Raw genomic sequence first — 25,574 nt, forward strand, 5'->3', positions numbered from 1 at the left:
GTATGAAAGGAATAAAAGATGTTTGATGCAGAAGGAATCCAGGCTCTAAATTAGAAAGGGCATAACACATTCTAGAGATTAAAATTGGTTTAGTAATACTGGATGTGAAGTAGGAGGGAAGTGAGTTCAAGAGGAATGGTGAGAGAATATACTTGAGAATTAGGCAAGGGATTTATCCTGAAGATAATGGGGAGTCATTGAGTGACTTTATGCAGGTAATGGCATTGTAAGATTTGTGTTTTTAAAAAGTGAGTTTGACTGCAGTGTGGTAAATACAGTGAGAGGTGAGGGGAAAGATTGGAGGCAGAGAGATGAAGAATAGACAAAAGCTCTTGGGAGCTTGAATTAGGGACACACAGTGAAGATGGAGAGAAGTAGATGAATTTGAAAAAGAGGAATTTATAGGACTTGGGAGTATTTGGATGTTACAGGTGAGAGAAGAAGGCGTCAAAGGTAGTATTTCCATTCACTGAAATGGAATCATAAGAGAAATGTATTTCAATAGAATAGAAATGATTTTAGTTTGGGACAAGGTGAAAATGAGTTATCTCTGGTACATTCAAGTGAAAAATTGGGTCTAAAGGAAGAAAAAGGCTGGAGTTATAGATCCTGAATTTATCAACTTGTAAAAGATAACTGACAACTTCTACTGGATGAATCCGAAGGTGGTGTCTTTCATTTTAATTCCTCTGGCCACCTCCTTTACTTTGACATAGTTGTTCATCTTTTTGACATTTGTTCTATGTTTGGTTTCTCAACCATTCTCCTTCCTTTTTAGCATATCACGACTTGAGTAAACATTGTTTCTTTCCAGAATTTAGAGACTTTCAATATTGAATTAGAGAAAGAAAGAGAAAAGTAAAGAGAAGAAGAAGAGGAAAGGATGGAAGAGGAGGAGGAGAAAAAGGAAAGAGAAAAGTTCAGCTTGGATCTGCAGTACATTGTATCGATCAGTTCATTAATTCAACACACATTTATTATTGAGCATCTCCTCTCCTATGCCAGGCACATACTAGATTAGATGCTGGAGAGGCAATGGTGACGTCTGACACTGACAGACTGGTTGAGAAGATAGATCTTAAGTAATTAACCAAATAAATGTATCACTAAACCCTGTAAAAAGTGCTATAAAGTGAACAACATCTATAAAATCTTGCTACTCAAAGAGTAGTCCATGGACCAGTCACATCAGCGTCACCTGGGAGCTTGTTAGCAAAGCAGAATCTCAGTATTCACCCAAGAACTACTGAGATAGAATGTGCATTTTAACAAGATCTCGGGGGATTTCCCCATGCACATTAAATTTGAGAAGTACTGCTCTAGAGGGCACAGGGTTGTGAGAGAAAACAACAGGTGGACCTGAATCCATCTTGGGGATCAGGGAAGAGTTCCCTGAAGAAATGGCCTCTGATTAGGCTGGAGAGGTAGGCAGAAGCTGGATAACACAGCGTCTTGTAGGCCATGTTGAGAACTTTCATTTTTTTCCTAAAAGCAACCCAAAGATGTTTAAAGGCTAGAGTAGTCAGCTCAAGCTGCCATAACAAAATATCATATAGACTGAGTGGTTTAAACAACAGAAACTTATTTTCTTGTAGTTCTGGACCCTGGAAGTCTGAAATTAGCACACCAGCATGGTTGGGTTCTGGTAAAGTCTCTCTTCCTGGCTTGTAGATGACTGCCTTCTTTCTGTGTCCTCACTTGGCTGAGAGAGAGAAAAAATATCTCTGTCCCTGATGTCTTTTCTTATAAGGACACTAATCCCATCATGAGGGTCCCAGCCTCATGACCTAATTACCTTCCAAAGGCTTCATCTCCAAATACCACCACACTGACGCTTATGGCTTCCACATATGAATTTGGGGGTACATAATTCAGTATATAGTAAAAGTTTAAGCAGAGGAGTGTGGAATAATCAGAATTCCTTTTTGAATTCTCATTTTGGCAGACATGTAGGAGAGGGATCGAAGGGGTCAAGAATATATGCAGGAGACCAGCTAAGAGTCTATTTCAATGAGTCTATTTCCATGTCATGATGAAAGACACATGGTGAAAGACACTGCACAAAACTGCATTGGTAGAGATGGAGCAAAGTGAAATATTTATAAATATTTGGGTGCCAAACTTGACAGGCTTTGATAATGGGTTTCATATGGTGGTTGGGTGTTGGAGGAGGGTCAAGAACAACTGCCAGTTTTTGGCTTGTTCAATTGGATGGATATCATGTCAATTCTTGAGACAGGAATCATGAAATCAGCAAGTTTGTGCATGGCATCTTGCTAAATGCAATGAACAATGTGGAACTAACAATAAGAATAGCCATGATTTAGTGAGCATTTATCATGTGCCAGCCGCTGTATAGATGTTTCATGTACATTGTCTTAATTAATACATTACCCAAACCTAGCCCTCTGAGACAGGAAGATCAACTCATCAATAAGGGTTTAAAGGTCTGGTAAAATGAACAGTACAGAATGCTTTCAAAGGAGAGCATGAGAGAAAACAACGTGAACAAGGAAGACATAACAGAAGAAAGAGAAGACAAGCTGAGGTCTAAAGGTTGGGTAAGATTTTGTCAAGTGAAGCTCTTGGGCGTCAGGTCTGGGGAGGGAACATAGGAGCCAGGTCCAGGAGAAATAAACATGACACAAAGTTCATTTAGGAAAACAGTGGAGAAAATGTTCAGTAGAAAGAGAGGAGCCAGATCATGAAGGACTTTGAAAGTCTGTAATTTGGATTTTATAGAGAGAAGAATTTGAATACGAAAGGAACATGACTTTACATGACTTAGGAAAACCAGTCTGGCAGCAGGGGAGCTTGAACATGGAGAAGCTTGAGTCCAGAAGCCAACTTATTAGCATTTGTATTATCTACATAATATGTCAGAGTTCTGAACTACCTAGAAGGAAAAACCAACAAGACTTAGTTCCAATGGATGAAAATGGGTGAATGAGTCAAGGATGACTAAAATTTTGAGAATGAAGTTAAAGGAATTGTAGTTTCAAGACCAAAATTAACGGGAGATCAGGAAGAGTAGCTTCATAAACCTGTGATCGTCCATTTACATGCGGTATAACGTTAAGTGTATTAATATTTAAAAATAATTTTCTACCTCTTGGACCACAGAGATCATTTAAATTTCCAAAAAAATTACAGTAGATGAAAACCTACAAGTTATGATATATGACGGATTTACACTGGGATGAAAAAAAGCATTGTAAGTATAAAATTGGAGGGGACTAAAGCATGGTATTCTATTGAAGAAATAGCCTACAAATCATATTAAACACTGTGTTTTTAAAATGCAATTGGCAAAAATCAAAAGAAACCATTGCATTCCACCCCAACTCTTACTTCATTACAGATTCATCGCACAGTTGTTTATAAACAATAGTGCGTTGAGTTCAACCTTTCAAATGAATGGGACTCTGTCCCTGCTTTGGTCCAGTCACATAATCATGACACGTAATTTTTTTTATTCAAAATGTTGTGTGTAGTGGAAGGAAAATGTATGCTTTTTGTGTTTCCCAAATGCCACGTTTTTTTTCAAAGCACGTAGGAGTACCGTTGACTGGGAAAAAAATGAATAACCCTCACTAACCTTTCCATTCCTTTTCCTGCTTTATCTCAGGAAACTTCAGCACCTCGTAGATCACGCTGTGTGGAGTGGAACCTGATGGCGCGCCCTTGGATCATGTGCCAGGTGCGTGTGTATTCAGCAGTAAACATCATCCTGTAATCATTGCTTCATTAATGACAAGATGGACCAAAGCACAGTATTTATCAAACGGCACCTAACGTACTTTAGGATTAGGCTAAGGCACACCTAACCTTCTCATGGGTGCCTGCCAAGAAGGCAAAATGGTAATGTAGAGATATCAATTTCATTGTTCAGAATTCCCTAATTAAAATCCCAGTGGGTCTGAAAACATTGATGAAAGATATATGGGCTACAGTAATTAGCCCCAGCAATAACAGATGTTATAGAGGAAAACTGTGTGCTAGAGGTACAAGCATGTTTTGATTTTGAGTGTGTACTTGGCTAATACATTCTGCCTCACTAATGGAAATCACACATAAACGTTCTGTAAGGTATTAATTTCCATGGCAGACATTGAATTGTTTTTCCTTTAATATATATGTATATATACATATATATATATATATACACATATATATATATATATGCTTTGTCAAATGGGATAATGACTTCACTTTCATATACAACCTGGATTTCTTTTGAATATACAGAGCGTTGTATTTTCAAAAGTATTTGTAGGGCAGCCACAAGCTTTGGGCTGCCTGTCTTAAAGGGTGTTTTCTCAAGCTACCCCTCTCTGCTCTGCCAATTACGTGCTACTTTGTCTTGGTGCTCTGATTGCTTTCTTCTGAGAGGGAAATTCCTCTTTCATCAGTATGGATGCACTGTTTTCACACACTGCAAGTGCTGTGTTGCTGTGTCAGTCATCCTATTAGGGCCAGTTTCAGACGAATAGGGCTGACGAGCTGGCTGGGGATTGGCTGCCCGTGGCTGGGAGGGATTTGTCGGAAGGAAGGGCTGCAGCTTACAGCAACAGAGTTTAGACTGTCTTTGCTTCATCATCTGAAGGCAAAATTTTCCAGATACGGCAGACGGCTCTCAGAGTACAATAAACAGGGAATGAGAACTATTTACATGGAAATTTCTTCCTCATGATGCAGCGGAGAAGCCTCGGCCGCTTGATTCTGCCAGATGTTCCTGGGGTTACTGTAAAAGGGAAGGAAAGGCAGAGCTAAACAAGGTAGGAGAATCATTCCCCCCGCCCCCCTTTTTTTGAATGTTTAAAGAGTTTGCTGCAGTGTGCTGCATTCCATGTGTGTTGCTTAGGAAAGCCAGGGAAACTGGATTCCACTAATTCAAATGTAATACTTGCAGGGGACCCTGGAGTTTTACGTAACGTTTTGATTTGAGAAAAAGAAATGGCAAAGCTTGAATCTATGCCGCCTGTTCGGGGTGAGGCATAAAATGAGTTTTTATTCAAAGAATAGATCCATTTATTATTCAACAGAAACCATTTGAATTCTTGGGAGCATTCTTATTTTCTTGTTATAGAAATTATTCATACTGTGATAGTTAGCTCCTGAATAAATAAAGTTTACATTGATCCTATTATTTGAAAACAGACTTGTAATTAAGAAAAGAAAACTTCATGGTAAATAATCATCCATCGAACGTTTAGCCAAAAAATATGTCTATTTATTAGAAATTAGGGAGCTACCTAGGGCTACAATGCCACGGCTTTAATTGAGTTTCAAAAGCACATTTTTAACAAGCCAGCAAGAGGCAGCTTCCTGACAAGTTTTCGATACTGTACTTGAATGTTTGCATTTCTTTTTCTGGCATGTCTGAGCCTTTGTTTCAGCTTAAAAGTGGAACCATTATATTCAAAAGTAAAGCTGGGTTAATAACGCTTACTGCAATTATCTGATCTTTATGCATTTTTAATGAGAACACACAGCCAGCAGAATAATTTAATGAGGGCAGGCTAGCTTTTAAAGCTGTGTTTTCACTATGCTGAACCATATCAACTTTCTTGCCGAGAAGCACCAGTGAGAAACGATGGAGAAGATTTATTTTTAACACTCTTGGCCTGAGAGAAGGAAAGGATATATTTGTTAAAGAATTCTTTCTGCCCTTTTCCGTTTTAAATTTCTGCCAGGCACGAGGAAACTGTGCTTTTTTGTTAGGCCTCGGAAGCATGTGTTTACAATAAATGTGTAACATTTTTAGAATAGTTAGCAAGCACTGAAGCGAAGAAAAAAATCTGACTTGCCTAACCACCACCGTGAATGTTCTTCAAGAAACATTACTGTCCTTTTAAGAGACAAAGGTTAAGTGGAAACATATTTGTTAATTGGGTAATATGTGCATTTTGGGGACAATAAAAGTTTTTTTAAAAAGAAGACATTCTTATAATCTTTAAATAAAATGAAGTTTCTTTGGCCATCCTGCCTGTTTTGTGAGGAGCAGTAGAGTACTCATTTAAATAAGGGCAATGCCACGTAGATTCTTCTAGACCCACTGTTTTTACTTTCAAGGAGAAGTGCAGGACACTAGCCCAGAACTTCTGACGTCATCTCCCAACTATTTCTGCTGTGTGTTCTTTTATTCAGGCTCACGGAGAGGAATATTTCTTTATGTCCTGGCCAGGAACATTGTAACTCTCACTTGGCAGGTCTTGAGCTATGTCTTCATATTTTAGCCAGTCCTTTCTAAACCTTAAACCGATCTCCAGCATAAATAGGGCATCTTCTCCTACCTGCCTCACATCGGGCGGGTCAGAGCAGGTTTTCTGCAGGGTTCTGGCTTTGCTGGCAAGAAAGCAGCGGGGAGCGGAGCACGGCTTTGCTTCTGGCCCAACTTCCCCTTGGTGCTGCCCGGCACTGCCACCTGGGTGGACAGTCCCTATGGCCCCATTCCCAGTTTCCCCAGAGCCACTATTTAGGATCCAGGTTATGCCACCAAGTTCACGGCTGGTTGGGATGTTGGGAACAGCTGCTTTATATAAAGAGCACCATGTCCTCGTACAGACTGGCAGAAGGAAGGGAAGTCCACTACTGTAGGCTGTTAACCCTGTGTCACAGGTGGCAGCCTTGGTCGTGGAGGCTTGGGGATGGCTAGATTTTAATAAGGAGCCTTTTAAGAAAGAATTTCCATTAGAACAGATTGGAGTGCTTGGGAGTTCCCCGTTCAAGTTTACATCCTCTTTCAGAGTGTTGTGTAGCCTTCAGCAAGTGCCCACCTCAATTTTCCTATGTCCTAATAGGATTGAATAATACTCGCTACACTTTCCCTCACAATTCTAGCATTTAGAGAGGCCTTGATCTTGTATCCAAAAAAAAAAAAAAAAAAAAGTTGTTTGTCTCTTGGCACAATGAGCTATTTAAAGTACAAAGGGATAAAACCTCCTTATTAATGAAACTCTTGGCAAATGTCTTAGGGTATTAAGAAATATAGTCATTTATACAAAACCCTTTACTTCACACTCATGTAAATTTTCTAGGGACATTTATTCTTAGAACAACAAATAAAATTTCCAAGGAAATCAAAGCTTTGCTGTTTACATTTTCTCCATTTATCTGGTGTAATATACCAGAAGCTGTGCACCAGACTTTCTCAGACATAGGCCTTGTAGTGCCCACAGCAGTTAATGCCATTTTTGCTTTGACTTTTGCATTAAATTTGTGAAAGTAGAGTGAATAAAAGAGAAAGTAAGAAGAAAGGAGAAAAATATGCTTACAAAATATACTGGTTATATAGCTTTACTGGTTAGCAGCCTGCCTTCTCTCTGCTAGTTGTTTTAATTTGCTGTTGCTATGGTGAAAACAAATCAATATCACATGGCTCCCAGCCAGTCCCGAGCTCAGGGAGTGCCACAGAAATTCAAGATCAGGTACTCAAGATTCCAGGAAAGAATTGGGAGAAGAGAAATTAGATATTGAGCTTAAGAGAATTCCTTACGGTAGACCGACTAGGCTCAATCTTGTATGCATTTTTTCTTCCTTTCTTCCTGCGTTTTCCTCCCGATAACAAGAGAAGATGGGAAGGAAGGTATATTGATTTGTTTACATTTTTCAAAATGATAAAACATATTATCAGCATAGAACTAGGTTGTAACATTGCAAGGAGTAAAGGATTCTGATTAATGAAAAGGTGGTACAACTGCAGGGCATGTTAGTTGTTGAAAACATAGTTTGGGGGCCTTTAATATCTCCAGGTACAGCTGCACATGAGAGTTGGCAGGGTCAGAAATAGTGACTACTGTCACACCAGGCAGAGAAACCTGGCAACTCTAGGGAGCAGGTAGGCAGTGGAGGCAAGGGGCATTATGGAAATGTAGGGAGGTATGAACCATCAACAGCAGCAGGTCGCAAAGTCAAGGGAAAGCTGTAGGTCCAAAGTCAGGCCAGATGAGCACGGAACCCTGGGGCAGAGCAGAAGAGGGCAGAGGACACTTAGTTCTTTTCATAAAATCTTCCTGAGGCCCAGCCCGAACCCCCAGCAAGGAAAGAGAGGGAGTGGCTGCAAAAAGAAGAGAGGCGTCATGCGCCCAGACATCCTTTCTGGAATGGTCAACTGAACTGGCTGGGCTTAGATGCGTACTGCCGTGTGGACAAGGAATTAGATATTTCATGCTTTGGTTTCTCTCAGACGAACCAGGCAGGAAGACTTCGCTGGGCTTTGTAAATTAGCTACAATAGTGTTTTGCTCTCCTGCTTTTTACTCAGCTCAGTTAGTTTTTGGTTTTTGTTTTTTTAATGTGCACAAACTGTTAGTTGCAGCTGTGATAATATTCATAGTAAGGAGTCTAAGGTGGCGTCATGGCTGGGTCTGCATCAGGACTGTGCCTCCAACTGCTCAGCATTGTTTGGCTGAGGCTAGTCCCGCCTCTGTTGCTGAGAGTGAAAACAGGTGTGAAAGGTAAGGCCCAGGGGTTTGTTCCTCTGTGAACCTGGGCCACAGGGCTGATGGACAAGTTTTCAGCTGTCCTGCTCCCCTGAATGTGGCAGAAACACTTGGTAATAAAAGTGGACCCACCGATTTACCTTAGTGCTCTGACAAAGAATGCATTGTCTAGGAGATCCTAGGTCGGTATATTCCATCAATCAGTCAACAAGTGTTTATTAAACACCTCCTGGGTCCTCCAGCTTTCGCTGTTTGGTTAGAACAAGTCAATTACCTAATACCTGACTTTGTGTGTGTGCAAAATAAAAGACAGAAAGAAATGATGCAAAATTGTAAATTTCCAGGACTTTAATAATAACTTTATTGGCTAACGTTATTTAATGTTGTTAACTATCAGACATTAATTGTAGGTTTGAGGCAGTTTTGGTGTATGTGGGGAGAATAAAATTCTGCTTTAAATATTTATATGTACTTTCTTCACCTTTATTTCTCAGCATAAATACTGTTTAAATAACATATAAAGATGTAAGATGAGTGACAGACATATGCGAATCCTGCAAAAAAATCCAAAAATAAGGCTGCCGAGAGCAATCACCCAGTGGCTGCCCAGAGCAAGCCGAGATTCAGCCCCTAAGTGACTGGGGAACATGGGCGCGCCATCTAAAAAGCCTTAAACAACTGTCAACAAAAAGAAATCCTAGACTCTCTCCCACACCTCTGGGCCTCGGGGTGCCTGGGAAGATCCTGATGCAATTATCTCATTGTCCCCTTCCCACCAAGGAAACTTGATTCCTGACCCTGGGGGATTGAAATTTCCCCCGTTTTATTTTAAAAGCATAGTTACTTTAAAAATTCAATTTCCATTTTTAAATACAAAGTTTTTGTTTTGTTTTTTCCCTAACGTCAAAATTAGTGTATATTCTCAGGGCATAGGCAAGCCACAAGGTAAGGGACCAGAATGGGAAGACCTGGGAGAGGAGACTGACCTGAAAGAATGGTTTTTAGCTACGGGTCTTGGCAGGCAGATGGGCAGGTTCTGAGGTTTAGGAGCATCTAGGCGAGCTGGTTACCGGGGAAGAGCTTTGGGAATGGTAAGCCACCCTGGAGGACAGAGGGAGGAGTCAGGAGACTGGAAAACACTGTAGGTCCCTGGTCCTAAGCAGTTTGCAATACACAATCGCTGAGGAACAAGATACTTACAAACAAGATAAGAATAGGTCAGCACACAAATGTCTTCAGAAGGATAATTAACATATGTATAGTTCCTTACGCTTTACAAAGGGTTTTCACAGACGTTGTCTCAATTAACACTTCAAATAGAGGGTTAAAAACTGGGAGCCTAAAAGTAGAGCACTCTGGCAGGGTGTGCTAAGTAATGCTCCTGGAGATGAGTTATAAGCTGGATTTTTAAAACTTTTATTCGTTTATTTTTTCAATGGTTAATTAACTTGAATTTTGCAGAACAGGAAAAACTTACAAGGGTCCCCGGTACATGCATGCATGTCGCTATCTCCTGCCCCCAAACGTTTTCTTGGACAAGAGCATTTTATAACTAGTACAGTAGGCAGCCTAGATGTGGAAGCAAAGCAAGAAGTGAGGTTGATTGGCTTCACTTTCTCAGCTCTGACCGCCCAGAAGGCATTAGGGAATGAAACCTATACTGGCTTCATGCTCCAACTCAGCCACACAGTAGCAAGATGAGTTTGGCTGTGGATGGCAGGGTGGTGCTTCTAGAACGTTAAATTAATTAATGGGTGTAAATAGCCTATAGGCAGGGGGAAAACCAAAGACAACAATGAAACTAAAATTCAAAGGATTCCATTTGCCCATGAGAGCATCTCATTGAGTTCTCTTATGCCTGCTGAAGGCAGGGGGTGTGTGTGTGTGGGGGGGGGGGGCTGAATTAATATTTTAGTGGCATGTGTTATAAACTAGGTGCTTTACACATACATCTCATGTAATTTGAAGCTTAGAAGAACCCTATGAAGTTAATGTTATCCTAACGAAGTTAATGTTGGCAGATAAAAGAAGTTCTAAAAGGTTCCACAACACACCCAGGATCCCACAGCTAATACTTGGCAGAGCCAGAATTTGAACTCAGACCCATCAGACCCTGAGTCCTATAGGCAGACAGCACTATGTTTTCAGCTGAGCAAATAAAATTGAGAAAATAAAAATAATTCATTTGCAGAAAGAAACAAAAGCTGAAGATAGAAATAGGAGGTCAATTATTTTAGAAATGTCACTTGTACATTACATAATTTACATTATAACATATAAATACTAGGTCTAATAATAATAGTCCTGTCTTACATTATATATCATTTCTGTTTTTATGCTTTTCATCTCTTTTAATGTTCACAAAAATTCCTTTTTGTCCCTATTTTATAAATTTATTTGTAAATTTATAAATTAAATAAGAAGTGAATTTGAGTGAGGTTAAGAAATGTGTTAAAAATCTCACTAGCCAAAACGTGGAAAAGCTAGTCCCCAAAACTATGGGAATCCATGCATATGATATTTAATGAAACAAACCAGTCTTTAAATGAAATTACACTGCGGTCTGACTTGGAGTCGTCTTGTAATGGATGTTGCATAGTGGAGTAGAGCCCAACCCAAGCAATTTTTGGAAGACAGTAATGTTTTTAATTAAGATATTGAATTATTTTAAAAACCTATAAATTTCTGGCATCCTAGATGCAAGCTTCAATTAATCAACTAAAAAGTATTGGTGAAGCATATATTATATCAATGATTTACTACTTGTAATTTTAAATATTCTCAGAGTTCAGGAAGGTAGAATTCAGTTTGGGCAGGAGTAGTAGATAAGCCTTCAAGGAGGAGGAGATACTTCCTCTAGCTCTGAATGGATATATTTTGTCCAGATCTCTGTTTCTAAAATGGGATGTCTACATCCCAAGCCTAGGGCAAGATCATCCTCTAGGTAAGGAAAAGAAATAATTGAACTTACATCTTATATATTATTTAGCTCATTCTTTTAAAATGTCAATTTTCATATATGTTTGATAATGTATGTAACATATTAGTACTGTTATATAAGTATAACATTTATAAATAAGTAACTAGCCTTATAATGGTTGTTCCTGCTCAAAAGTATTTTTCTGATGGGGTGTATGATCAAAACTTTTGCAGAGGACAGTTGTCAAAATTAGAGAAAGGAAGGTCATCTGAAGAAGGAGGAACAGCATGATGTGATGTAGGGGCCAGTGCGGAACTTGACTTTGGAGAATAGGGATTAAGTGTTGAGGAGCACTGGGAAATAAGGTTAGATGACAGAGGGAAGTCAGAATTGGAAGACCTGAAGAGCCATGTGAAGGAGTTTAATTTTGTTACCTACATCATGTCTAATGCTTTATAAGGATTTAATTGAGACTTGTAAGAGAGGGTTAGAGGATAGAAAACTTTTAACAGGTGAAAAACTTGCAATATTTCAGGCATGATATAGGAAGCAGTTGGATTAGAATGGCAGTATGATGATGGAGGAGAAAAGACAAATCCAAAAGTCATCTTGAAGGAAAAGTAATAGAAGCTAGTGAGAGCTTAGAAGAGCCAAAATGACATTGGAGTTTCTAGCAGGAGAAATATCAATGAAACCCCAACAGAAAATGGGAATAGATGGAAAAAGGGAACAATCAGTGGGTGTGGGGTCAGGTGAGGGAGGGAGAGGATGAGTTTTGACTTCTGGTAATGGTGTTTTTAGCTAATGATGGGCCATCCAAGTGGGATATCCCATAGACATTTGACATTGTGAGTAAAGAGAACAGCTTAGACACTAGACTGCAAATACAAACTGAGATACACCTTCATTGAAGCCATAGTTGAAGCCGTGGATGCCCACAACCTCTAGGAAGAAGTGGGCATAAATGGAGACAGTAAGATGACCAAGGATGAGCCCTGTGGAAGACTACCGGGTCCGAGAAGAGAATAAGAGCTAGCAAATAGTCAGGAAAACAAATACCCACAAAGAAGCAAAATTATCAACCTAAAAATGAATAACCAAGACTGTGAAGCACCATGCTGTGATGACAGTGCAGCCTCCCACACTGCATTAGCCTACTGAACATAGTCGACCCTCTCTGACATGAGTGCTCAGGCCATGGCCCTCTTGGAGGCAAATACTGGTTCACTGTCATGGTTAAAGCCACAGAATGTTTATTGGATTAATAAGAGGATCTTCACAGCTGTATCTTTCATATATACAGTTGACTTTTTAAGAAGTAGATCTTAGCTAATAATCAAAAGAAAACATTCAAAACCAACAATTATCGGGACTTCTGTATCTCAAAATATACATTTTGGGGGATCATTGGTTAGGCCAGTAATTCCAGAGCGATTGGAGGTATCACTGGACACTGGTCATGCCATTCTCAAAGACCCAGGGGTTCACTTATTCCTGAATCTAGCAATTCTCAACTGAACTCAGCCATAAGAACTATTCTGAAGAAAATGAGAAAGTAGTCAAACCATGCAAATAGTTGTTGCCCTCATACCAGATACCTACAGTGACTAAACCAGAATGGCACTTCTCAAACTTCCATGTGTGTATCACTTAGGGATCTTACTAAAAATGTAGATTCTGATTCAGGACATCTGGAGTGGGGTCCAAGATTCTGCATCCCTAGCAAGCTCCCAGATGATTAAGATGCTGCTCATCTGCAAGACTCTAGAACACAATGACAGCTTTGCTAGCATAAATGTCATAGTGGCAGGTGACTAGGTCTGGGATGCTTTTAAAGGCGTGCTCTGTAAGACTGGGGCCAGGACCTACCTCCTCGACACAGTAAGCCTTTCCAGGCAGCTCAGGCTCAGAGTGGGGCTGAAGCTGAACTGACTTATCTCATGAGCCTTGCACCAAAGCTGCTGTGATCAAGGGCATGAAGGCAGGGACTTCAGCAGTTTCGAGCAGCTCTGTGGCTACAGATGGCTGGTCTGTGGATATCTCCTCATTCCCTTGGAGGTTACCTTCTCTGTGGACACAGACTCTCACCAATTCCCCAAGAGATTTGCTCATCGCCTCCAGGGAAGGCTAGTGTGTTTGTTTATGTGTCTGCTCCAGAGATATTTTTTTCCTACAAAATGTATGAGTTTTAATTCAGCCTTAGATTCCTTTTTTTCCCTAGATGATGGTCAGAAATGGAGCCTGCAAGTCTGATTTGCCTACTTCAGTCCTCACACCCTCAGTGGATTAGTTTAGAGAACTCTGACAAATTCATTGTTTCCCTTAAGATGTAGATAAGGCCATTGTCTCCTCATTCTCTCCAAAGAATATGAGGAGTATAGAGGAAGTGTTATATGCAATTAAAATTTCATTTATTTCAAAACGCTAGTTTTACAGTCTTGCAATATAAATGAAGCCATGATCAGAGATGATAGCTGTCTAATGCGGTAGCTTAAGTGAAATGCCCAGGCCTGACCATAGACAGACTTACATCTTGTTGTAAGTCTTACATCTTGTTTTGTGTCCATCTGTCTCCCTTCCCCTCAAGTGCTCCATTTTTCTGTATGTCCCACATGTGACCCCTCTTTCCTAGACTCTAACTAAACTGATTTAGAGGAAGTCTTCCCTGCCCGGATGCCCATTTGGTCCACAAACGGATGGCCGGTATTTTTATGCATTTTTAATTTACCAATAACCTCTTAGGAATGAAAGGGAACAAGTGTTTATTGAGTTTGTTGAGTGCCTACTATATGCCAAGCCTTCTGCTGAGAGCTTTATTTACATCAACTCAGTCAAATCTTTTTATGAAGACAATGAAGCTCGGGAGGCTGAGTTACTTGCCAAGGTCACACATGGACATGTGACAGAGCAAGGGGTGAAGCCCCAGTTGGAGGTCTCCAAACAGCCAGATCTTTTCCAACGGTGCTTACTTGGGAGTTGCAACAAAAAGGGGTTTGCTTTAGAAAAACTTCTCTCACGAATGTGCAAATGCACAGACCATTAGCAGAATTCACTAAACAGTTAAATAGAACCCAAACAAGCAATTACTGGCACACTGTGCAGGAATGAGTTCAGTTTTAGCCAGGAGTTCCTCCTCACAAAGGGACTTGGTAAATCACCAGGGACCGCTGGAGCATCATCTCCATTATTTGCTGTGGTTAGCTGGCCTTTTCCTTACTGTTGAATCTACTGTGTGTGTTGGAAGAAGCTTAAAGACCCTGGTATCTAAGGTATCTTATAGATACCTTAAATAGATAACACATGTAAAAACTCTTTATCAGCATCGAGGTCTGTACAAGAGTGAGATGTTTTGTATGGTTGTGGCTTTGCTACTGTCTATGAGAATTCTTAGAAATCCCTTTTCTTCTCCACTGAGGTCCCTCTGCACACGCTGTGCTGGTTTGTTTTACCCATGTTGCCCCATTCTCCATGGAGGGCATGTGATCATTCCCTCTAGCTGCATCTGCTGATGATCCTCTCACTGCAGGTTCTCTTTCCCTCTTGCTTTGCCGGCTCCCAAGCTAACCCACGGTCTCTTTTCCCGGGTCTGTTCTCTCTGCCAAGGCTGTACCTGGCATCCCTGCTAAATGGCACACATAGATGCCCGGTGTTTCTGGGGTTCTATTCACACCTGATTCTTAGCTGGTAGAAAAGACTATTTATTTGCCCCCTTAGGAAGCCCATTATTTGAACCCTAAAGTATCAGCTTTCTGGCAGCCACCACAAAGACCATCCCCTCAGGAAACAAAACAAACCCTATCTCTAGAGTTTCCCTGTTTCTTTTCTTTAAAGTTCCTTGTTGCAACTAGGCTGCAATTAAGAGGCAGGATCAAAGGCGCTAGCTGCCTCTGGGGCTGCTGGGACCCACACGGAGGAGCTTTGGTCTTTTTAACTCTTTACTTCCCATGACCTGCTACTCCAGCTGCGTCTAAGTTCCTCCAGGTGGTCGGGCATCAGAACACTGGCGAGCGGTGGGGGACACAGCAGGGCTGGCAGAGGAACTTTGCACACTACACAGGACTCTGATAGCCCCTCCTCTCGGAGATCCACCCAACTAACGAAAACTATAGGAAGAAAATCAAAAGGGAATCCCAAGTTGGAAGGAATTGGAGGAATTACCTAGCACAACTCGTGTGTGCCCTCTGCAGTCCTGACAGGCAGTTTCTAATTGCCTGGACAATCACCACCCCATAACATATACAAACCATAACTCTTCATTATAAAATTCTTCGTTGTGCTGAAATGAAGTGTGACCCCCATGGCCTTCACTGCTTAGTCCTCATCCAGGCCTTTGGAGTGACCCTAAGCAAGTCAAATGCCTCTTCAGCAGGCACGCTCCTTCACATATTTAAAGATAGCAGTCAAGCTTCCTCTGATAGGAACAGTTGGCCCCTCCTTTTTCAGGATATAATACTTTTATTTATGCAACCGAAGACACTGAGTTTTTCTGGCAGCTTTGTCACACGTTGTTGACCCATATCATTATTAGACTTGAACTTTGAACCAGTTGTGATAGAGAAAGGGGTGGGGCTCTCCATTTCCCCTTAACTTTGTTCAGGCCTGAGCACAGCGGGGAAAAGTGGATGGATAGAGGCAAGGTGAGGGTGACAAAGCATTTTGTGTATTTGGGGAAAATGTCTATCTCCAGTCCCAGTAATAGGCTCTAGGCACCTCCAGAAATACCTAGCAAACACAGGGCATTGACAGGCAAAACTATCCATAGGATGATAGGTAAACAGATAGATTTATATTTATATATATTTATAAATATACAAATATTTATATTTATGTATATAAATATATATACAGTTGTAGGTAGATAGATACAGATTTAGATTAATATAGATAGTTATAGCTATAGATTAATATTTACATATACAGAGATAGGTAGATAGAGATTTAGATTAATATACACTCGGATAGCTGTAGATATAGATTAGTAAACATATAGAGATAGACAGATAGATAGACAGACAGACAGACAGATAATGTTCACACAGTTTGAATACCACACTAAGGTAGTTTTCAGAGGTAAAGCACACGTTTTTGGCTTTCTTTTGTTCTGTCGTTTTTGCGTTTTGGCGCAACAAAATGGTGATCCTTTTAGCAGGGGCTTGAGCCCTGCCCAGTCTCTCTGTGGCTCTCAGCACAGTCTTCAGCAGCTTAGAGACACACTCTGCCATCAGTAGATGCCAAGGTCACCGAAGGAACTAATTAATCCCAGCTCCAGTCGGCAGCAGGATGCACTAACCTGCCCTCCTTCCTGGGCGAGGGAGAAACCAGGAAGGATTTTCTCCCTCGTTTCTGCCCGGCCTGCTCAGGGGCACCCTAAGCAAACACAGGAAGGGCAGGAGGGCTGGGCCACCATTCCCTGACTCGCCAGCCGGTTTCCATCTAGAGCAAGCCCAGAGGAGGCATGTTCTGAGGCTTTCAGACTCTGGCTGAAGCAAGCCACCCAGTTTTTCTTAGGAAAATTGCCAGGCTGATATTTAACCTAAAGATCCCCAGGCCCTTAGTCTATCACAAACTCTTTCTTTTTTCTTTACCACTAGTCTTACTAACATCCTATAAACCCAGCCAACACTCTTTGCCATGCTGAAAATTTGTCTTTTTAATTAAAACTACAAATATTCTAGCTGACCAATAGGGAGCATGAATTTTTTTTCCCCCTGAGGATAAAATTTATGTCGTGTAACCCAGACTACACTAAATAATTGATCAGAAAAAGTAATTGAGAGGAGCGATTATTCTTGCAAACACTGACAGCCAACAACCCAAGATATGAAGTTGGAGAATGTTACTGTTTAAAATGTTGTGGATACTGGAGTTAATATTAGTCTCCTTAGTTAGATACGTGTTGGGTCTTGAGTTAATTGTTCTGCAGCTGAGGATTTATATCTGATGTTCTGATCTCGTCCTTCCAGCTGGATAATTAGTGCAGAAAGTCATGGAAAAGCCCCGACATGGCCTGTGTGCCGTCAGGTCCACAGTACAGAGTCCCTCCTCAGTGCTGGCAGCCCTTGGCCCCCTGAAGCTGCTAAAGCAAGGGGGACATAGGCATGGCAGTGAGTTTCCCATTACAATTTGGCAGAACCCAGCAAATCCTGGAGTGAGGTTTGTGACACTCTCTATCTTGCTCACTGGTTAAAAACAGGGGGGGGAAAATCAAAACCATATGTTCAATACAATGTCAGGCTTCTAGTGAACATTTTGCTCTTAAATAATAAGCGCCAACCTCTGCACATATTTGAAGGCTGTGGGAAGAGGAGCCGAGCTGCTCAGGCCGAGGCGGAGGCAGGTAGAGAAGGGCCATGCAGCTTGCTTCCTTTCTCAAAATGGCATGTCGCTGGAAGCCTTCCAGCTTCTAATGGGGGAAGCAGAACGAGACTGCATTTACTGACTTATTTCCCTCCTTCACATCTTCTTTCTTCCCCTCACATTTTCAGGATTGAAAATTAGAAACACTTTTCTCCTACATACAAAATTACTCCCTCACACACATTTCTTTTTTTTTTTTTTTTTTTTCCTGCTTTGAAATGGCAATTGCTGCCAGAAAAGACTTCTCGAAGAACACATGCTGTCCTGGCCAGAATAGTCAAAGGGTTAATTGAAAACTTAGCCAGCTGGTGCGATGTAGCAGCTAGTTAGGGAGAGGGGTCCCCCTTTGGGGGAAGCAGGTATGACTGAAAGGGAGCCTGAGGGGGGCTTCCAGGGTCCTGCCACTAGGGTATGTCTCTGTCTGTGCATGGGCCACATAGATGTGTTCACTTCGTGGAAATCCAGTGAGCCAGACACTTAGGATATGTGGTCTTTTCCGTCTTTAATAAAGTTTTAAAAATGTCGCTGGCTACCTAGAACTGTCTATTCTAAGATAAAGTGAAAGCCAGTTGGAAGTTACTCCTACTTCTTACTCTCATCCATCTGATGCCTGCCCTCCTTATCTGTTTCTCTCCTAACCTTCCGGCTCCAGAGGTGGGGCTCCATTCCCACTAATGAGGAGAACCACGAAGGGTCAGAACTTCTCCTACCCCTGGGCCAAGGGGAAGTTAACACTTCAAATTCAAACTTGAAAAAAAAGGAAATCATTAATGTTAAATAATAGTAATAACGATAATGATAGCAAAGCCACTTTGTCGTGATGTACAAAATCTCCTTTTCCCTCTGTTTTTGTTTTTTACAGACACATGAAAGTTTTCTCCAAAGTTTTGCTTTGTTTTGTTTTGTTTCCTATTTGGTAGTCAAGACTAGCGGAGGAAGGAACAACCAGGGGATGGCAGGTGACAGTCCACCTTGCCCTTTCTTGCTGTGTAATCTTAGATTCATGGTAGTCCGTTTAGGTCAAGGGAATGCAGGTCTCAAAAAACAAATAAGGGTGACAAAGGATGTGGCAAGAATCCAAAGCTCGCAGGTCATCAACCCGGATTTGAAGTCCGGGCTCTGCTACTTAGGATGAATGAAAGTTACCAAATCACTCGGAGCTTTGATCTCTTGGTTGACACAAATCAAGATGGTCATGCCCACATCTCAGGATTTTTGTGAAGATTTGGTGAAACAACGCACCAGAAGTGCCCGCCCACAGTGTCGAGAGGAAGGGGCTGATCACACTGTGAATTTAATCTTTACCTGCTCTGCCAGGGCGAAGGTGTTCTGCTCAGGGAAGTTTTCTTGGTGACATAAAAATTTGCAGGAAAAAAACCAAAAATACTGTGTGAAAGGTTAAAGAAGAGCAGAAAGTTGTTTCTTAAATTTTCCTCATTTCCTTTCCCCTCACAGAATTTATAGTCTAGTATGACTGATAAAATGTGTAAATAAATCACCACGGTGAAGGGAATCCATGCTATAAGGGAGATATAAGGTGCCCTGTCAGTAATCACTGCTGTCCATGTGAGGCAAGGAAGGCTTCCTGGAGGAGAGAGCCTCTGACGTGGCCTATGAAAGAAGGGTAAGACGGCAAGGTGTGCACTTGGGAAGCACCCATCCAGGTTCCTCTGGAGCCTGGGGCAGAGTCTAGGGACTACTTGCGGGGACTCAACTGTGGAGGACCCTGAATGCCAAGCTATGGATTTTGAACTTTATTCTGAGGGCAGCAGAGAGCCACCACATGCGTGTGAGCAGGTGAGTGATGGGATCAGGCACTGCCTTAGGAGATAATTCTGTGAGCACAGGTCAGAGCCAAGAACTACAGGTACCCAGGAAGTCCTGAGGGCCTGGGCTGGAATGAGAATCCAGCAGGAGGTGATGTGCCCATGAGGAGCTACTTCCTAAGGGCATGGGCAGGACTTACTGAGGCTAAGGGAAAGCAGGGAAGTCCAAGATCACCTGGAGACCGTGAACTTAGGTACCAGAAACATTCGTGATGCCCACAACAGAGCACGAAGGAGGACGGGGAGGTAAGGAGACTGGTTTTGGTTATTGGAAGTTTAGAGTGAAGCTGGTCAAGATTTCTGTAGAGTGCAGAGCTAAATGTGTATTTGGGATTCATCCATAAAGGAATGGTATTTGAAATCATAAAAGGAGTTGAGATAGCTAAGGAAGAAAGTGTGATCCAGAAAATGGTTGATGGCACAGCCTTGGGCAAGGCCTACATTTGAGGGGAGTTCCCAGGCACGCTTCCACTGGCATACAAATTCAAGGTGAAGAGCATTTCAGAGAAGGCCAGCATTCCCTGAGACAAGTGTGTGGGCCTCAGGACCCCTCTCAATGCCTTTGGTTCTGTAAGAAGGGACCATGCTTTTCAATGTGTCCTAGAAATAATGCTGATTGGTGATATAAAATGGATCTGTATCAGGGTTTCCTAAAACTAGGTGATAACAGGAAATAATGCCAGATCCTGAAGTTCAGTAAAGATGAGGACTGAGCCTGGTACCAAGACATGCAGAAGTCGAGACCTTTGGGAGGCACTTTTGGAGAGTGGTGATGAGGAGCCGAATGGCAAAGGGACGGGGAGAGTAGAAAGTGAAAGTGTTCACGGAGGGAGTGTGGCCTATTTAGAGCAATCAGTGGAGAGATGGCGGTCAGCCGGGAGGAAGCAGGCTTAGGATAAGACTGTAGGTTTGAGGGAAGGCGGGCTGGGCACCTGGTGCAGCTTTAAGCCCAAGGAGGCTGCAGGGGATGGATGGGCAGAGACCACCAGGGAGAAATGGTCTTTGAAAATTTGTAGGAACAGGTCTAATTCTGCTGTAACAAGCAAGGTGAACAACACTGGGTAAATTTGAAGGAAAGGTGCAAGTCGTAAAATACCATTGCTGCTTCTTTCTCAAGTGCTATACCAATGTGATGTGCCGTGCTTTTGTTATTTTATCATTTTCCTTAGCTTTTTCCTTCATCTGATTGGCTTCAGCAAAAGATAATTCATGAGCCTAGTACTTCTCCTAAGTAACAAAATCTGTCAATATAGATGTCACATTTTCAAGTCCCCTCATTGCAGCCATCCCCGTGCACCTTAACATGGTCTGGTAGGTAGTGGGTGCTCAATAAATGCTTGTGGAATGCAATGAAATGACTGAAGCCTTTGGTTATTGAGACAAGCATTTCTATAGATGATTATTAGCCGTAACACCTGCAGAAATCCATAGTCCTCATCTAGCCAAATACACCCCGAAGTTTCTATTACATATGAAGAGTGAATGTGTCATCCCCCCACCCCCCCACCGGAGACTACATACGTCTGTGAAGTTGTACCTCAGTACTGAAAAGAGGCCAGCTAAACCTTAACCCCTTCAGCCAGGGCTCTTTTTTGCATTTAAACTTCGGAGAAGTTTGGCTGATGAAGGCAATGGGAAGAGAGAGACTAAGGGCGAAGCCCATAAACTGGGGAGTTACCCAGAGTGTCCTAACTTTTAAAATAAGTTTTAGTTGCTTAATTGCTGTAGGACAGATAGGTCTGGCTGCGTTTGGCTGCACAAAATGTACAGCACACATCTCACAAAATGGATCGACCTATTTATTTGCCTTTGAGGGCCACTTGCAAACTAAGTAAACGACAAGCATGCCCACAGTCGAGGCCAGAAGGAGCTCCTGTAGCCATTGGGACAGGGTCATATTTCTGCACTACATTTCTGACCCACCCAACTCCAAGCCCAGGAGAAGAAAGAAGTTGTGTTTTCTTTCCAAACCCATTTCAAAAGCCTTTCCCAGTTACTCCAAATGCTGATTTCATTGGCTGCACAAACTCTTGGGAAGCTTGTTAAAAAAAAAACAGATGACAGATGCCACAGCCCCTGAGATTCTGACTTCGGACATCTGGGGCAGGGCCCAGGAACCTGCATTTATTGCAAAAACACAGAGTGATTTGAACACAAATGATTAACAGACCTCCTGGCAGAGGGGTTAGGAGACAAATCAAATTCTGCATTCAGATTCTGGCAGCGCCAGAGACTAGATGCACAATTTCGGGCAAAATTTAAAACGCATTTGAATCTCGGTTTTCTCGTCTTTAAAATGAGGCTAATAATGCTCCCTTCTCTGGGAGATGATTAGGATTAAACGAGATCATCTATGTAAAGAACTTTCTATCCTGCACAGAATAAACACTTCATACACAATATTTGGATACATTTCTCTGGGTGAACATGAAGCTATTGGGAATAACCCCCAAGTAATGCTACTGACCCTCTAAACATTCCAGAAAGAGGAGGGACTTCAACATGAGTATTTCTGCAGTTAACATGTTACTGTTTTTACAGCACAATGCAAGAAGGCTTTATATCCTACAAAGTAATTTAATGCCAGTCTTTTGGGAATACTTCTCTGTAGGAATGGTGAGACCCTGGAGCATGTTGTCCCAGATTGAAGGAATGCAGTTGCTTTTTTTTTTTTTAAAGATTGGCACCTGAGCTAACAACTGTTGCCAATCTTCTTTTTTCTTTTCTCTTTCTTTCTTCTTTTTCTCCCCAAATCCCCCCAGTACATCGTTGAATATTTTAGTTGTGGGTCCTTCTAGTTGTGGCATGTAGGATGCCGCCCCAGCATGGCCTGATGAGCAGTGCCATGCCCGCGCCCAGGATCCGAACCAGCGAACCCTGGGCCACCGAAGTGGAGCACGCGAACTTAACTACTCGGACACGGGGCCAGCCCCATGCAATTGCTTTTGAAAACAGGAGGACTGGGCCACATTTGGAAAGTTTCATACAGTGCATGTGTGAAAGTGGAGCATTCGACCCCGCTCCGTCACAGTCCATGTCTTGAGCCATTTTGGCACAGATAAAATTGATCCTGGGCTGGCCCAGTGGTGCAACAGTTAAGTTCGCATGTTCTGATTCTCACTGGCCTGGGGTTCACCAGTTCAGATCCCGGGTGTGGACATGGCACTGCTTGGCAAAAGCCATGCTGTGCTAGGCGTCCCACCTATAAAGTAGAGGAAGATGGGCATGGATGTTAGCTCAGGGCCAGTCTTCCTCAGCAAAAAGAGAAGGATTGGCAGCAGTTAGCTCAGGGCTAATCTTCTTCAAGAAAAAGAAAAAAGATTGATTCTGCCCCCACTAGGGCTGTTTTTAGGTCATTTAAGCAGTCGGTAACTGGCCCACATTGGGACCAAACTCCTGATCTTAAACTTTTGGAAATGAATGGATGAATGAATGAATGAATTTCCTCTGGGGCCAAGAAACACTCCTGACATCTGCCAGTCTATTCCGGCCCTCTGGTCCCTGAGGAAAGGTTGGCCCTTTGTTGCTTAGAGAATAAATAAGCAAGGATTGCTCCAAGGTGTTTCCTGCAATGGCATGCTCCGTCCTTCCTGGAGGTAGGGACACAGTTGCCTGGGTTGGAAGACTCAGTATCACATGTCCTCTTTTTCCCACCAAGCACCCATAACAGCAGAGAGATTTACACAAGTTAGGTGCTTGCTGGAGCTCCAGATCATAGGATTTGGGTCACACACGAACAAGAGGAAAGAAGTGTGGTACGGAGTCCATTTGATCATTACTCAGGGAGAAATAAGCACAGAAAACCAAAAAAGAAATTCAAAAATAGAGGAGGGAGTGGAAAGAGAAATTTATAATACTCTGGGATAGAAAAATCCTCTCTTTCAGCTCTCTTTTGAGAAAGATTACCAAATGTTCCCAAATCAAAGTATACCTTCAAATCTTCAAATCTATCAGCATTTTCTTCTCTTTTCTTTTTTTTGTTCCGCTGAGAAAGATTAGCCCTGAGCTAACATCTGTTGCCAATCTTCCTCTTTTTTTTTTCCTTTTGCTTGAGGAAGATTAGCCCTGAGCTAACATCTATGCCAATCTTCCTCCACTTTATATGTGGGTTGCAACCACAGCATGGCTGACGAGTGGTATTGGTCCACACCTGGGATCCAAACCTGCAAACCCAGGCTGCCAAAGCAGAGCATGCCAAACTCAATCATTATGCTGTGGGGCCGGCCCCTATCTTGAATCATCGTCAAAATGCTCATTTGCTCCATTCAGAGAGTATTGATTAAAATCCAACTGTGTGTCTAGTTCGCTGATGCTATGTAAAGCAAGCAAAACAAAGATGATTGGTGACCAGTAATCCCACTGAGGTGTTAAAACACACAAATGCATACACACACAAGCACACACACACATATACACAGCTGCATCCTGCAAAAACCGATGGAGAACACTGAGACTAACTCTGTTTGGATTGGGGGCCCCACATTTGATGCTTAATCTAAGACAGAAGGGAGGGAGGAGCCATGGGAGTTAGGCCAGTTGGGCCTGACTCCAGTTGGAGTGGATCTTGAGTTGAGAAGGATGCGTGGATGTAAATAACTGCAAGGAGAGCGGAAGACATCCCATATCAAAGGAAACTGTTCAAACAAAAGCCAATAGGAGGAAATGAGCTCTTATTGTGTGCACACATGAGGTTCCCCAGAAAGGAAATTGCCTGATTCAGGACACTTCCGATGCCTCCTGAAGCTAGACAAGAAAGGGCTGGGCCTGTGTTACCACAACCTGGAGAAGGTGTCTCCTCAACCCAGGCTTGGCTGCAGTGAAAGGGCAGGATTTTAGCAAAACCTTCCAAATTTCTAGACTTCCAGAAACTCTGATCATAAAATGTGTCCTTGGGAACACAAAAGGCCACTCCTTAAGTTCTTCCTTACGCTTTTGGGTGTTTGGATCTAGGAAAAAGTGAGGAGCAGGTACTTGGCTCAGATATTTTCATCTCTTTATGGGTAAAGCTCATTCATTCTTCGGGGCCAGCTGAGGCACAGCTGGTGCCCAACAGGTCCACCTGTCTACAGGGCCCTTGCCAGCTCCCTGGGGTGGGTCAGGCCAACTGGGATGGGGCCTTTTGATCGGCTCAGAGGGATTTTACATCCAGGTCCCTTAGCTAGATAATAGTAGCATCAATAGTGTTGCTACCTGCCGTCTTCTATCCAAAATATAATCTTGACCATGAGCTTTCAGTTTTGCAGGGTACAGCCTGCAAATTGTCCTGGGCCCCATGGGGAACACAGAAACATGCCTGTCATTCCCAGTCCGCAAGAACTTTAGGGTCTACAAGAGGATAATTTATTCCAGTAAACATAAAAAGAAATAGGAATTTCCCTGGCCCCTGGAGCCCTCGGGGTGGGGGAGGGGATGGAACGCCTGAGAGTTGTTAAAAAAAACATGGAATGAGCAGGACTTTTTTTTTCTCCTTTGTGTTGCTTGATTGACAGTTTGAGTACAGTTAAGCTTGGATCTGTGGGGATGCTACTATAAGTGGCATGTATTATGGAGTCATTTTCCACTGACGTCATCCTCTGAAAGTGGTGCTGGTAGAAGGGAAAATGGAAGAAGGCTAAGCAGGGCTCTACCCTCAGTGCACGGGCCAGTCCCCCTCCCCTGGGCTGAGTGGATGTGTTCCTCTTGAGGAGTCGCCATCTTGTTCTCTGCCTCTGCCTCGACCGCCAGAGTTTTGGCACGAGCTCAGAGTGTTACCACCCCAGTCATCCTCTCCTCCATCCTCCCCCAGGTAACTGTCTGCAGCAGTGGCCAGTGGCAGGCATGGACAGTGGATGTAGGAGAGAAAGCTGATCACAAGACAATGTTCCTTGAACACCAGTTCCACTGCAGCTTAGGTAGATGAATTTTCAATTTATTTTGGAGGATAAAAATTTAAGGTCCTTAAATTTTCTTATTGACTGCTCTTGGATTGTTTATTTACTTACTTAGTCAACAGACCCTAGGTAAGTAGCCAGATGCTGTTCTGGGTGCT

At 42.4% G+C, this 25,574-nt stretch overlaps 1 protein-coding gene across 10 annotated transcripts in view; it reads left to right on the forward strand.

Annotated features, from left to right (window-relative positions):
• Positions 1–4,413: 4,413 nt before the first annotated feature.
• MBNL2 (muscleblind like splicing regulator 2) overlaps positions 4,414–25,574 on the forward strand; it is a 153,686-nt gene continuing 132,525 nt past the window's right edge. For 8 of the 10 annotated variants that reach the window (XM_023621740.2, XM_023621738.2, XM_023621742.2 and 5 more), the window contains exon 1: positions 4,521–4,778. The gene's annotated coding sequence lies outside the window, so the exon portion shown is untranslated. Of the gene's footprint in view, positions 4,779–25,574 lie in introns of all 10 variants that reach the window. The other 2 variants (XM_023621745.2, XM_023621746.2) reach the window with 2 other exon arrangements.

The sequence above is a fragment of the Equus caballus genome, chromosome 17 (assembly GCF_041296265.1).
Source record: "Equus caballus isolate H_3958 breed thoroughbred chromosome 17, TB-T2T, whole genome shotgun sequence".
NCBI lineage: Eukaryota > Metazoa > Chordata > Mammalia > Perissodactyla > Equidae > Equus > Equus caballus.